Source organism: Tachypleus tridentatus, chromosome 5, assembly GCF_004210375.1.
Source record: "Tachypleus tridentatus isolate NWPU-2018 chromosome 5, ASM421037v1, whole genome shotgun sequence".
Lineage (NCBI taxonomy): Eukaryota > Metazoa > Arthropoda > Merostomata > Xiphosura > Limulidae > Tachypleus > Tachypleus tridentatus.
Genome location: NC_134829.1, coordinates 48395082 through 48410954, shown reverse-complemented (window position 1 = coordinate 48410954; position 15873 = coordinate 48395082). Strand labels below are relative to the sequence as shown.

General features: G+C 35.5%; 2 long non-coding RNA genes across 2 annotated transcripts in view; both read left to right on the top strand.

Moving 5' to 3' along the window:
* Window positions 1–15873, top strand: part of LOC143251110 (uncharacterized) — a 119156-nt gene that overhangs the window by 76360 nt on the left and 26923 nt on the right. The window lies entirely within an intron of this gene.
* Window positions 7306–14774, top strand: LOC143251109 (uncharacterized). Its single transcript, XR_013028503.1, has 3 exons — window positions 7306–7484; window positions 12858–12910; window positions 14613–14774. It is a non-coding gene; the product is annotated as an uncharacterized LOC143251109 (long non-coding RNA).

Sequence of the window (15873 nt, the reverse complement as noted above, 5' to 3'; positions counted from 1 at the left end):
TGTGTGTTTTTTCTTATAGCAAAGCCCCATGGGGCTATCTGCTTAGCCCACTGAGGGGAATCGAACCCTTGATTTTAGCGTTGTAAATCCGTAGACTTACCGATGTACTGGCGGGGGCGGAATTTGGCATTACGGTGGGATTTTGTTACAGTTGACTTTAAAACATGCTTTTAAAAAATAAACTTTTCTAAAGCAATAAAAGATTGAAATTTCGTTCATTTGTTCTTGAGCGCAAAACTGCATGATAAGATATACCCACAGCAAGAAATGAATTATAAATTGTACCGATATTAGCCCAGAAAGTTAGAGCTGAGCCACCAGCGGGGAGAAGAAGGTAATAGTTGATTAATATAATTTTGAAAAATATTTTGTATTTCAGGGTTTGTTTGGGTATTTTTATTTTGGTTTCTTTTTGAACGTTCGTTTTGCAAAAAACCGTTTCTAACTTGAAAATCATAAATAACACATTTTATAAATATGCCTCACTCAAACTGTATCGTTGAGAGTGAGGAATAAAACACAAAGTACATATTTTATTAATATTTGTCGTGAAATCTTGTTTCAGAATATGGCTTATGTTTATTTTGTTTCCAAAAAGTAATAGTAAGCATGGAATTATGAACGTTACAAACGTGAATAGGCCTAAATCGTGAGTAGAATGTCCAAGTATACTCGAGGTAAAAAATGCTAGTTTAGTTCAGATTAAAGAAAACGCTCTTGTATAAATGATGTAAAATAATAAAAGAAATCATTAGAGAAGGAAGGCGACGTATATAAATATAATAAGTATGTCTCTTGTCGAGTGCAAAGCTGCACAATGGGCGGCTATCTGTGCTGTACTCATCATGTGAGCCAGGTGGTTAAAGGACTCAACTCGTAATACGAGGGTCGCGGGTTCGAATCCCCGTCCAACCGAACATGCTCGCCCACATTATAATATTAAATGAAACTTTTATATACAACAATAATAGATTTAAGATACCAAACTGCACAACAATAAGGAAAGACAGAATAAATTGAAATGATGAAAATAGAGGTATAATGATGCCATATAAAACAGATTTATCAGTCACAGAAATCAGTATGAGCAGTAACAAGGAACATGTTACTGTGGATATTCTGCTAAGAAATAGAACCAAAGTGACAATAGCAGGAATATTCTGTTCACCACATAAGCAACGAGACTTAACCTTACTCAATAACATTTTTCCCACAAACAAAACTCTATAGTCATTGGAGACCTAAACAGCAAAAATGTTAATTTTGGCTGCAACTATACAAACAATAATGAAAGAACTCTCTTACAGTTTATAGATGATAATAATATAGCCATACTGGACGATAACACCACATACAGTTTATAGATGATAATAATATAGCCATACTGAATGACAACACCACATACAGTTTATAGATGATAATAATATAGCCATACTGAATGACAACACCACATACAGTTTATAGATGATAATAATATAGCTATACTGAATGATAACACCACATACAGTTTATAGATGATAATAATATAGCCATACTGGTCGATAACACCACATACAGTTTATAGATGATAATAATATAGCCATACTGGACGATAACACCACATACAGTTTATAGATGATAATAATATAGCCATACTGGATGATAACACCAGATACAGTTTATATATGATAATAATATAGCTATACTGAATGATAACAACACATACAGTTTATAGATGATAATAATAATATAGCCATACTGGATGATAACACCACATACAGTTTATAGATGATAATAATATAGCGATACTGAATGATAACACCACGTACAGTTTATAGATGATAATAATATAGCCATACTGGATGATAACACCACATACAGTTTATAGATGATAATAATATAGCCATACTGGAAGATAACACCACGTACAGTTTATAGATGTAATAATATAGTCATACTGGATGATAACACCACATACAGTTTATAGATGATAATAATATAGCCATACTGGACGATAACACCACCTACAGTTTATAGATGATAATAATATAGCCATACTGGATGATAACACCAGATACAGTTTATAGATGATAATAATATAGCCATACTGGATGATAACACCAGATACAGTTTATATATGATAATAATATAGCTATACTGAATGATAACAACACATACAGTTTATAGATGATAATAATATAGCCATACTGGATGATAACACCACATACAGTTTATAGATGATAATAATATAGCGATACTGGATGATAACACCACATACAGTTTATAGATGATAATAATATAGCCATACTGGATGATAACACCACATACAGTTTATAGATGATAATAATATAGCCATACTGGAAGATAACACCAAGTACAGTTTATAGATGTAATAATATAGTCATACTGGATGATAACACCACATACAGTTTATAGATGATAATAATATAGCCATACTGGATGATAACACCACATACAGTTTATAGATGATAATAATATAGCCATACTGGTCGATAACACCACATACAGTTTATAGATTATAATAATACAGCCATACTGAATGATAACACCACGTACAGTTTATAGATGATAATAATATAGCCATACTGGATGATAACACCACGTACAGTTTATAGATGATAATAATATAGCCATACTGAATGATAACACCACATACAGTTTATAGATGATAATAATATAGTCATACTGAATGATAACACCACATACAGTTTATAGATGATAATAATATAGCCATACTGGACGATAACACCACATACAGTTTATAGATGATAATAATATAGCCATACTGAATGATAACACCACATACAGTTTATAGATGATAATAATATAGCCATACTGGATGATAACACCACATACAGTTTATAGATGATAATAATATAGCCATACTGGATGATAACACCACATACAGTTTATAGATGATAATAATATAGCCATACTGCATGATAACACCACATACAGTTTATAGATGATAATAATATAGCCATACTGGATGATAACACCACATACAGTTTATAGATGATAATAATATAGCCATACTGAACGATAACACCACATACAGTTTATAGATGATAATAATATAGCCATACTGGACGATAACACCACATACAGTTTATAGATGATAATAATATAGCCATACTGGATGATAACACCACATACAGTTTATAGATGATAATAATATAGCCATACTGGTCGATAACACCACATACAGTTTATATATGATAATAATATAGCCATACTGCATGATAACACCACATACAGTTTATAGATTATAATAATACAGCCATACTGAATGATAACACCACGTACAGTTTATAGATGATAATAATATAGCCATACTGGTCGATAACACCACATACAGTTTATAGATGATAATAATATAGCCATACTGGACGATAACACCACATGCAGTTTATAGATAATAATATAGCCATACTGGACGATAACACCACATACAGTTTATAGATGATAATAATATAGCCATACTGGACGATAACACCACATACAGTTTATAGATGATAATAATATAGCGATACTGGATGATAACACCACATACAGTTTATAGATGATAATAATATAGCCATACTGGACGATAACACCACATACAGTTTATAGATGATAATAATATAGCGATACTGGATGATAACACCACATACAGTTTATAGATGATAATAATATAGCCATACTGGATGATAACACCACATACAGTTTATAGATGATAATAATATAGCGATACTGGATGATAACACCACATACAGTTTATAGATGATAATAATATAGCGATACTGGATGATAACACCACATACAGTTTATAGATGATAATAATGTAGCCATACTGGATGATAACACCACATACAGTTTATAGATGATAATAATATAGCCATACTGGAAGATAACACCACATACAGTATATAGATGATAATAATATAGCCATACTGGATGATAACACCACATACAGTTTATAGATGATAATAATACAGCCATACTGAATGATAACACCCCCACACATACACTAACACTAATGACATTCTAGATTTGTGTTTTAGCACATACGACATGATCCAGAAACTAATAAAACTTGAGGTGGGAAAAGATGTTGATAGCGGCCACCTACCAATATGTTGCATCTTCGATCTCGTCCCCCATAAAAATACAACCTATAGAAAAGTTTGATTTTAATAAAACCAATTGGCAAGACTATCAAAAGGAATTAGACAATCAATTACCTAATAACGTTATAGAAGGAGTAAAAAACCATATAGGATTACATAACTACTGTCACACAATAACGGAGTGCCTTCTAAAAGCGGCAAATAAAACAACATCGAAACAAAACCATAAAACAACAAATAACACACGGAAACCAAATACTGAAATAATAACCCTTGTTAAAAAACGAAGACAATTCATGATAACAAGAGACAGAGAAACCAAAACACAAATAAGCAATATAAGAAATCACATTAGAGCACAAATAAAACTACTAGAACAAGGTAAATGTACAACTTTTGCTCGAAATTAAACGATAAAACTGACCCGAAAAAATTCTGAACACATTTTAGACGACTCACAAATGACAATTGAGCTGAAAAAAAAATATCCAACACATTTGAGTATAATAATACAATAGCTTACTTATATAAAGACAAAGCCGAAGCTATCAAAGTCCAACACAGAATACATTTAAAACACATACTGATCCAGATATGAATGCTTATTTTTATAACAAAGTCACAAATTATGTACTAAGTAACAAAGAACAATTTGAACCAATTTTCCTAACAAGTATATCTGGCACAAATACAAGACATATAACAAGCTACTACGAAACAAATACCTGTACGTGAACTTCATGAAGCGATAACAAACACAAAAACAAACCTCCAGGTGAAGATGAGATACAAGTCACCCTCCTTAAAAAGAGCACTCTGAAATTGTTTGACCTCTTAAAAGCACTTTTCAAATTATCACTATCCTCTGGATACATACTAGTTTCTTGGAAGCATGCTAATATATTAATGTTCCATAAGGAAGGAAAGCCAGCAAATAAACCTAATAGCTTTCGACTAATCAGCCTGACCAGCTGTGCAGACAAAATTTTAGAACGCATGATTAGCAATATATTCTCCAATACTTGGAAATAACTAATAAATCGCGTGAAGAACGAAATGGATTCAGAAAATTTAGACAATCAACTGACCACTTATTCAGACTAACTGAAGAGATAATAGATAGCTTTAACAAAAACAATGCACTGTCGCCTGCTTTCTTGACGTTGAGAAAGCATTTGACACTGTATGGTACAATGGTCTACAGTTCCATATACATGAAATGGGACTACCACGTGGAATTATTCGCTGGTTATCTAACTTTTAGGTAAACAGAAAACGTAGAATAAATGCAGAGGAAACCTTTTCTGAGTACTTTACTCCAGAAGCTGGCGTCGTTCGAGAGGGGTGGTTAGCTCTATATTCTTTATCGTGTACGTAAACAGTATGCCACTGAAGGATCCTAATCATGGATTCTCCTCACAGTTCGCTGATGAGGTGGCAGTCTGGAAAAGTGCTCCAACACCAACAATAACAGCCCAAACATACAACCACAATTAAATATAATAAGTGAATACTGCCAAAAATACAGAATAAAAATAAATACAGCAAAAACACAGCTACTCGTATTTACCAAGATGATAAAACACAATAAACTACAGCCGGAAATATATGTGAATGGAACATTATTTCAGACTGCCACATTGGCAAAATTTCTCGGTCTAACCTATGGCTCAAAACTAACATGGATTAACCATTTGAATGAAATTAAAAGTCTGGCGAAGAACCAACTATGCTAGGAGTCTAACTGGTAAGAACAGTGGAGCATCAGCAGACAATATACTGAAAATTTACAAAACATACATGAGACCAGTAAATGATTATGCAGTTTCAGCTTGGATTACTGTAAGTAACAAAATAATCAAAATAAAGCTGCAAACAATACAAAACACATTCCTCACAACAGTATACAGAGTTCACATCATCTAATTTCACACACAAATATTCAAACATACCAACCATAGTAGATCGATTCCCTTCATAGTACAGTAACGTATTTTGATAAAAATTGGATGAAAAATGAATTATTATGCGAACTAGACAGGTACTGCGTACATGATAAAGATAGTCCTAAACATCTCTTCCCGATTAACACATATTTCGAACACAAAAATAAAAAATAATAAGCATATATATAAAAGAGAGGCCTAGCATGGCCAAGCGCGTAAGGCGTGCGACTCGTAATCCGAGGGTCGCGCCAAACATGCTCGCCCTCCCAGCCGTGGGGGCGTTATAAAGTGACGGTCAATCCCACTATTCGTTGGTAAAAAGAGTAGCCCTAGAGTTGGCGGTGGGTGGTGATGACTAGCTGCCTTCCCTCTAGTCTTACACTGCTAAATTAGGGACGGCTCGGTGCAGTGGGCTGACAATCATACTCACTTAAATACCTGTTGAAGAATCCGCAAGTGATTGCGGCCTTATGTTCCTTGATGGAATCTAATGGTGATAACTAACTAACTAACTATATAAAAGAGAGGGGAAAGAAAATAGAGGCCACCATCAAACTAGACTTCCTACTGATAGGACAAATAATATCTATAAATGTACGAAACTGGTGTATGGACATTGGCCTGAAAAGGGTCGGAGCAATCTCAGACCACTGTGACCCTACAGCAGTACCCATACAATGAAAGTGAAGGAAGAAAGAAGGGGTCAAAGCGCACCTAACCCTCCAGGATACATAAGATCACCCAATTTCCGAGAGAGAGAGAGCGATGAATGTCGATACCCGGTTTTTAGCGTCACAAGTTTTCAGACTTACAATAAAAATAATATAATAAATGTGGGTGATACTATAGCAAATTTCATGGGATTATTTTTATTATCAAAGTTTGTTTAAACTGTATAGTGTATGTGTTACAACGAATAACCTATTCACAACACATTACAGATAAATGTTCGGTGAACATATCAAGTTACAAATAAGACTACTGTAGTCACATCACATTACAGATAAACCTACTCAGGTATTATCACTTTGTACATGTTTTATTTAGGTACCGCTACATATTTTTCTGCTTCCTTACTTTGTTACATAATTGTTTCGAAATAGTTTAATACCGATCTGTTCTTTATTTAATAAGCTGGTGCTGGCTCGCAATGAATTCCTTTAACAATTCTGATTCATCACAACTGAATGCGACTAGAATTTCGTGTATTTGTACACCTTCTGTGAATTCTTTCCAAACAACTACATATATATAAAGCAGGAAGTTTCACACCGCCCCTTCCAGTCATTGTTAGAAGCTCCATGGTGATTAACTTTACATGAATTTGCCATGAAGCTGTTACTGCTTTTCATTTCCTTCATCAACACAGGTTTAGTGTTAGCTAATCCTAAGGAAGACCTCAGTGGCATTTGTAGTGTGATGACCAGTAGTAAGTAGGAAATTACATTTTTATATCATCTCGCGCTGTAGACCAACTACAGTTTGACTATTAGTGTCACACCTCTATGCGTGAGCTTAGTTTAAGTTCTAACGTTTGTTTGTACGTTCAATATCATATATATATATACATATATGTGTGTGTGTGTGTGTGTGGTCATTCTATACCGATCATTTTAAGATGAAAAAAGGACAATGAACATATTTTTATTTAAGCTCTCTTTAGAAACTGCTGTGCAGCCTTTCACATTTTCTGCGTAGTCCTTGTCAACGTCGCTAGAGGGAAACGTTTTTTGTTTTGTTTTTTTAATTTCGCGCGAAGCTACACGAGGGCTATCTGCGCTAGCCGTCCCTAATTTAGCAGTGTAAGACTAGAGGAAGGCAGCTAGTCATCACCACCCACCGCCAAGTCTTGGGCTAATCTTTTACCAAGGAATAGTGGGGTTGGCCGTCACATTATAACGCCCTCACGACCAAAAGGAAGAGCATGTTTAATGCGACGGGGATTCGAACCCGCGACCCTTGGATTACCAGTCGAAAGCCTTAACCCACCTGGCCAGGCCGGGGCTCTAGCCTTTTTATGATCCCAACTTGCTGGTTTTTAAATTTTCATTTTCTGATTTATTTTCTATGTTCACAATTCGGTGCCACTAAACTACAGTTTGAACCACTGCTACTAAATTTCGTGATGAAACATTTTAATATAGCAATACATCTATAAACCAAACTCGGACATAAAATGTATATGAAAAACATAAAAACTATTTAATAATTATATTCGAGAAATTAATAGAAATATTACCTCAAATAGCTTAGGTTTCAACTGCTTTAAAACAAACTGATCTGAGATTTTGATTCTAATATCTAGACTTAATGTCTTCCCTCACCAAGTTTCAATTGCTTTAAAAAAAACATGTCTATCTACCCATAGGAACTGTATTCGTTTTTTATCAATAATAAATCAAGTTAATAACTACTACACTTATCCAACTCTATCGCATCCCTGTCGCGCCAAACATGCTCGCCCTTTAAGCCGTGGGGGCGTTATAATGTGACGGTCAATCCCACTATTCGTTGGTAAAAGAATAGCCCAAGAGTTGGCGGTGGGTGGTGACGACTAGCTGCCTTCCCTCTAGTCTTACACTGCTAAATTAGGGACGGCTAGCACAGATAGCCCTCGAGTAGCTTTGTGCTAAATTCAAAAACAAACAAAATATCCATCACAAATTGCCACATGTCGTCTCCCTTTCTCATCAGTTTTAGTTCCTCTCAAGTTTGGATACGAAACTGTACAAGTTTTCGTTTTTAAATACGTAGCTGGCTTTCCACACATTTTATATAAGACATGAATTTTGTTTACATGGATATATTATTAATAAGTAGTTCACTTACTAATTAGCTTGCAAGATCTACAATTCAAGGGTAAAAAATTTTAATATAAATCCGGTAATTTTCCCGGATATTCTAATTATTCATATTCACGGTATACACTAATAGGTTATATATAATAAACACAGTTGTTAGTCCAGCGAAGCCAAGTGAATGGAATGAGTTTTATGAGAACTGAATATTTTATCGACCGTCCATGTCCACGACGAACGAATTAATTTTGAGTTGATACAGTTACACCTCGCTTAAGTTAGCTAGCTGTCTATTCTCGGCTAACGTCACACTGCTTAAAAGCTGATTTTATACCGACGAAGATATCTAATGTCCTCCTAGGAAGACTAACGACTGAAGTTAATTCACTGAAGTTGAACGGTGTGTAATACTCGAAATCTATAAACATTCCTAGTCAAATTCAGTAGTTTTCCGATTAATAAGCGTTAATCAGGCTACGAGGCTTATAGTATACTGATTGTAGATGACCAACAATATTCTATTACTGTCTCTTCATGTGTTGAGTTCAAGGGTCGCGGGTTCGAATCCCAGCGCACGAAACAAACTCGCCCTTTCAACCGTGGGGACGTTATAATGTGACGATCAATCCCACTATTCGTTGGTAAAAGAATAGCCCAAGAGTAGGCGTTGGGTGGTGATGACTAGCTGCCTTCCCTCTAGTCTTACACTGCTAAATTAGGGACGGCTAGCGCAGTTAGCCCTAGTGTAGCTTTGTGCGAAATTCAAAAGTAAAACAATCGAGTGTTGAAATGGTCAGCTTTTATACTCATTAAGCGAGATTTTCGATAATTCACTTGGTATCAATATTCGGAGATATGCTAATGATTTCGTAAAACATATATTGTTGATTCTTACATTCGAAAAGATTCTACATATTTAGAGAGCAGGCGGGAATTACGCAATACACATTTGATAATATACTTTACATGCATTAAACTGAAACAAACGTAGATATTAAAATAAATGTATAACAGTAGCTCCCTTACAGCTATTATCGACTTACAAACTTTTTAACAAAGGCAACAGTTTCTCATGCTTGGTGAAAATTAATAGGCTGTTATTATAAAAAAGTACTTCTAATGTTAATTTGCAATGTATATCATTAATTGAATGTTTAAGGACATTTAATTAGTATATTATTCTACGAGTTACTTTCACCAGGTGGAGCTAATTTACATATTTACACTAGATGTATTTCCGAGGGTCTCTTTTAAGAGCAAATAAAATCTAAATTAAGAGTAACATATATTTCTATGTATTGTTTTTGAAATACAATATGATATTGTTGTATTGTAAACTACACTGTATAATTATTCACGTAAATCATGGAATTTGCAAGTTTTACTAACGTCATGACAGTTTTAATTAGAACGTTAAGCGTCCTTCATGTGACGTCATTTTTATGTCTACTAGTTTTATGTCAATGTAGCCAACATTTGGCAAAAACTAGTAACAAAATATGACATTCCAGTTAATATCAAATTTATTCAAAAAACCAGGCACGAACCTGAGGTCTATACTATGTAAAAACTACACTGACAAACACAACAACAACATTATTTATAAAATACAATGTGATAATTGCCACGGCTTCTATGTTGGAGAAACAAGTAGAAAAATGGAAACCAGATTCAAAGAACACAAAAAGTCACCTTCACACGTTTTCGAACACTACTAATCAAATAAACACAATATAACCATAGAAAACACCCAAATACTAAATAAAGAAACAAACATAAACAAACGCAAAATTAAAGAATCCTTACTTATACAACAACTCAAGCCCAAAATAAACCAATACAAAGGAACACCTTTATACATATATTAATAAATATAATCAAACATCTAAGCACACCCTCTACATTTCTACACTCAGTGACACAACTCTTTTCAAACATGTGGTCAGCTATCGGTCAGTTACCTCTTTCATTCTTTGTGAACCTGACGATGACCGAAGAAGGTCGAAACGTTGTTCGCTCCTCTACATAAAAATTTTCCCAACCCAAACCAACCGTTTTTGCATATTTAATGTGACAGTCAATTTCACTCTTCGTTGGTAAAAGAGTAGCCCAAGAGTTGGCGGTAGGTGTTGATCACTAACTGCCTTCCCTCTAGTCTTACAGTGCTCGCGCAGATGGTCTTCGTTTAGCTTTGCGCGAAATTCAAAAAACAAACAACCTCTTTCAGTTGTTAACGAATAAAGTAAAGGTAAGCGGGACTTTTCTTATAAAATAAAATAAAAAACGATAATTGGCGGTGCTGCGAGATGGCCTTGAAATAGCATATGGCTATCACGTGGTGCCAGTATGCTTATTTCGAATTAAGCACAAAGCTACATCACGGGCTATCTGTGCTCTGCACACCAGGAGTATCGAAACCCAGTTTCTAACTTTTTAAATCTGTAGACAAGCCGCTGCGCCAATGGGTGGACAATGTCAGTTTGAAATGCAGTTAAAAGTGCGGGTTTGGCGTCAAATTTCATTGAGTTATTCACGAATCAGTAGAATTGGCACAACTATCAAATGTTAACTTTTTTATTTTACTTTAAGTGACGGAAATAAAATTTATTATTTCAAATTCATTTTGCTGCGCCACCTAAGATTTTGTTTTTTTTAGAAATGTATTTCAATTGATATTTACGCGTCTGATCACCTTTTAAAGCTGTAGATTGTGTTGTTTTTAAATATTTTTGGGTCCATACCCAAACTTGTGATAGCTCTGTTTGTTTGTTTAATTGTGGGTTGAGCAAATCGATATCTCTAATATGAATGTTTACAACTTTTTGGTGGTCAAGGAGCTCGACTCGCAACACATAGGTCGCTGGTTTGAATCTTCGTCCCACCAAACATGCTCGCACCTTCAGCCGTGGGAGCGTTATAAAGTGCAGTAAATCCTACTATTCGTTGGTAAAGGAGTAGCTCAAGAGTTGGTGGCGGGTGATGATAACTAGTTACTTTTACTGCTGAATTAGGTACAGCTAGCGCAGATAGCCCTCGTATAGCTTTGCGCGAAATCAAACACCTTTTTGTAAAATTAAAAATTGTCCATCGTAATTTTATATTCCTTGTATGAAAATAAAATTGAAGTGGCAACAAAATCTCTATAAACGTGAAACTGAGACCAGATGGATGATTCGATTAAACATAATGGATTTACTAAAGCCCATTGAGAAAATCATAGATCAAACATAACCGCCATGTTTTTCTTTTTGTTAAGCGTATTTGTGGATGAAGAATACTCTTGATTTTAATTTCCACTTCCTCAGATAATTTAGAACATCAAAATTTTGTGATAAGTCATGTAATAGCTTATATCATACGTAAGATATAGCTGTTCCAAACACATTTAGCTTTAATATTCGCGATTCATTTAATTCTGTTACAATCCACATCTAGTGTGGGATTTGAAATCCACACAAGTAGCCCAAACTCTTGGATGATGAATTAATTTGTTCAGGAAAAATTTAGTGTTTTGATTTTCATTTAATGTATCTATTCAGTATGTAGGTACGTGGTTGTGTTTGTCTGTATGTGGTGTCTATTCAGTATATGTGGTTGTGTTTGTCTGTATGTGGTGTCTATTCAGTATACGTGGTTGTGTTTGTCTGTATGTGGTGTCTATTCAGTATACGTGGTTGTGTTTGTCTGTATGTGGTGTCTATTCAGTATATGTGGTTGTGTTTGTCTGTATGTGGTGTCTATTCAGTATATGTGGTTGTGTTTGTCTGTATGTGGTGTCTATTCAGTATATGTGGTTGTGTTTGTCTGTATGTGGTGTCTATTCAGTATACGTGGTTGTGTTTGTCTGTGTGTGGTGTCTATTCAGTATATGTGGTTGTGTTTGTCTGTGTGTGGTGTCTATTCAGTATATGTGGTTGTGTTTGTCTGTGTGTGGTGTCTATTCAGTATATGTGGTTGTGTTTGTGTGTATGTGCATTTTTTTACTCATTTTACTTTCTTTGCAGCGAATGCTACAATTATCGAAAAGAGAAATTCCTGTAAAGGATTGATTCCAAGGGTAATGTTCTATTTTTGTATTGTCTGTTCCAGTAGAAAAACGTAAAACAAAGTTAATGAATTTGAGTAATTTTTCTCACATACTTAGAACTACTAACCGTGAAGAGCCCGGCATGGCCAGGTGGTTAAGGCACTCGACTCGTAATCCGCGTCTCACTAAACATGCTCGCCCTTTCAGCCGTGGGGAGAGTTATAATGTTACGGTCAATCCCACTATCCGTTGGTAAAAGAGTAGCCCAAGAGTTGACGGTGGGTGGTGAAAACTAGCTGCCTTCGCTCTAGTCATACAATGCTAGATTAAGGACAGCTAGTGCAGATAGCCCTCGTAACGACACTAGAACCCTAAGAGTAGCTGGTTTTTCTGTGTAAAATAGTGCCAGAACATTGTTTAAAGAAATTATTAAATACGGCTTGTGCATTCAGAAAACTCTCGAGCACGTGACGTGTCCTCCCAGCATGCCTTACAAGGAAATGTAAACAGAAAAATTACAAAGTCACGACAAACAAGTGGATTAACGTCGTATTAGAATTTACGGAAGCCAGAACCGCAAGATGAAAAACGATTGTTTTTTAATGTCTCGTCTCGAACGTTCGAAATAATAAAACAGCGATGTATTCTTTTGGCGTTACTACTCGGCTGTGTGCGACACCTACCAAGCGAATATGTTAAGATTCCTTCGATGTAATCAGAGAAGTGTTTCGAACAATACAACCTTTGTTTTCTCAGGGTTTTCTGTAGTGCCTTCAGAAAACATACCATGATAATTACAAAAAAATCCTAAAGTTTCTTTCTGTTGTTATCCCAAATGGAAATATAAAGATGCTACAATCTCCAGTTCAGGTGTCATTCTTGTGACGTTCAAAAGTCAAGTTAAGTCATATTATTGGTCTTATGTATGGTCTAGTAGGCGCGAGATAATGAAAAGAAAAACTCGAAGGTGATAAAATAAAACAAATTTGGCATTTAAAGAAACAAAATCACCTTTAAAAATAATTAATAGTTTATTAACTTGGTGACGCTTCGAGCAAATGCTTTCTTCCAAGCCAAAATGTGACAAAAAATGTTATACGTATTACTAAAACGTATTTTGGTTGTATTCTGGTTTATTCTTATAGAAATTGTTAAGGCACTCGACTTGTAATCCGAGGGTCGCGGGTTCGTATCCTCGTCGCACCAAACATGCTCGCCCTTTAAGCCGTGGGGGCGATAATAAGTGACGGTTAATCCCACTATTCGTTGGTAAAAGAGTAGCCCAAGAGTTTGGCGATGGGTGGTGATGACTAGCTGCCATCCCTCTAGTCTTACACTGCAAAATTAGGGACGTCCAGCGCAGATAGCCTCTCGTGGCTTCGCGCAAAATTCAAGAACAAACAAATGAATCTTATAGAAGTAATAATGTAGCAATAAGTAGCGCACATTAAGTTGATATTAGCGGACTGCCCGTTACGTAGCTCAAACTACAATGCTTTATCAACAAATATTACTTTCATGTGTTACTTTATATCAACTGAAAATTAAATTCAATATATAATAAAACTTTTCATTTGTTTGAACATTTAATTTCTATTATCTAAACAACATAAAGTAGGATACGTTGCTGAAAGTCCTAATTGGTATTTTTCATTACTGTAGGAACCGATAAACATTCTAGGATGTGGTATGTTGCTGAAAGTCGTGATTAATACTGTTTTTTTTTTTGTAGGAACCAATTGATTTGAACGTCTGGGAACGTTGTCGAGCTAAAATAACGGACAAAGATAGTGACACTGCATGGAAAGAGTTCTGTGCTGAGACGCAACCAAACAATTTGCGAGAAAAGGTAAAGTATGATTTCGTTTGTTTGATTTGAAAATTAAGCACAAAGCTACACAATGGGTTATCTGTGCTCTGCCCGCCACGGGTATTGAAACCCGGTTTCTAGCAGTGCGAGTTCTCAGTCATACTGCTGTGCTACTGGAAAGCCGTGTGATGTGGAATGTTAAGAACCTAATCAAACATTCCAATAGATAACACTGTCTATTTAGATATTTGTCAGCGTGGTACAGTGCGGAACGGCCCCGGCATGGTCAAGTGGTTAGGCATTAGATCTGTAATCCGAGGGTTACGGGTTCGAATCCCCGTCACACCAAACATGCTCGACCATTCAGCCGTGGGGCGTTAGAATGTTCGGTCAATCCCACTATGCGTTGGTAAAAGAATAGCCCATGAGTTGGCGGTGTGGTGGTGATGACTAGCTGCCTTCTCTAGTCTTACACTGCTAAATAGAGACGGCTAGCGCAGATAGCCCTCGTGTAGCTTTGCGCGAAATTCAAACCAAACCAAATCAGTGTATAGCGGAAGGTCCAAAGTTCGAGTCAGCGCTATACCGTTAAACATGCCGGGTATTTTCATCCGTAGTGCTAACAGGACGGATATGAATTTTAAAATTTACAAATTTAAATCCAGAGGACTTGGGCGCAGATAGCCTAACTGCTTTGCGCCATAAAACAAAACTACCATCACCAACCAAAGGACTTGCATAAATAATATGAACTGAAAGCGTACACGTATAATGTAGATATCAGTGAGCACTTATTTAGGTATTACGTGCTCGTGTGCCACGTTTTCTCCATGTAATGGTGAAACAGAGAGAAAGTGTTATTGGTTACTGTTGTTTGTCTTTTGCTCCGAGAGTTACGTCTAGAAGATTCTTCACTTTGCTGGGGGGAAAAACAAACTCTAAAGTTAAGAGAAATTGACTGTAAAAAATGAAATGTATGAAAGAAAAGTCTAAATTCGTGCCTCAGGTTGCATAAATTACTTCATGCGTCAGAAGGTAGTTGAAATGGAACGTTTTTGTTTGAAATTTAAGCGGTAGGGTTAAGTAGGAAGGAAGGAAGGTGATATTTTAAGGAAGAAAAAAAATGAAAGAAAGCTAACAGCATTACATATTGATCTTAGCAGCAATACATATTGATCTTTAA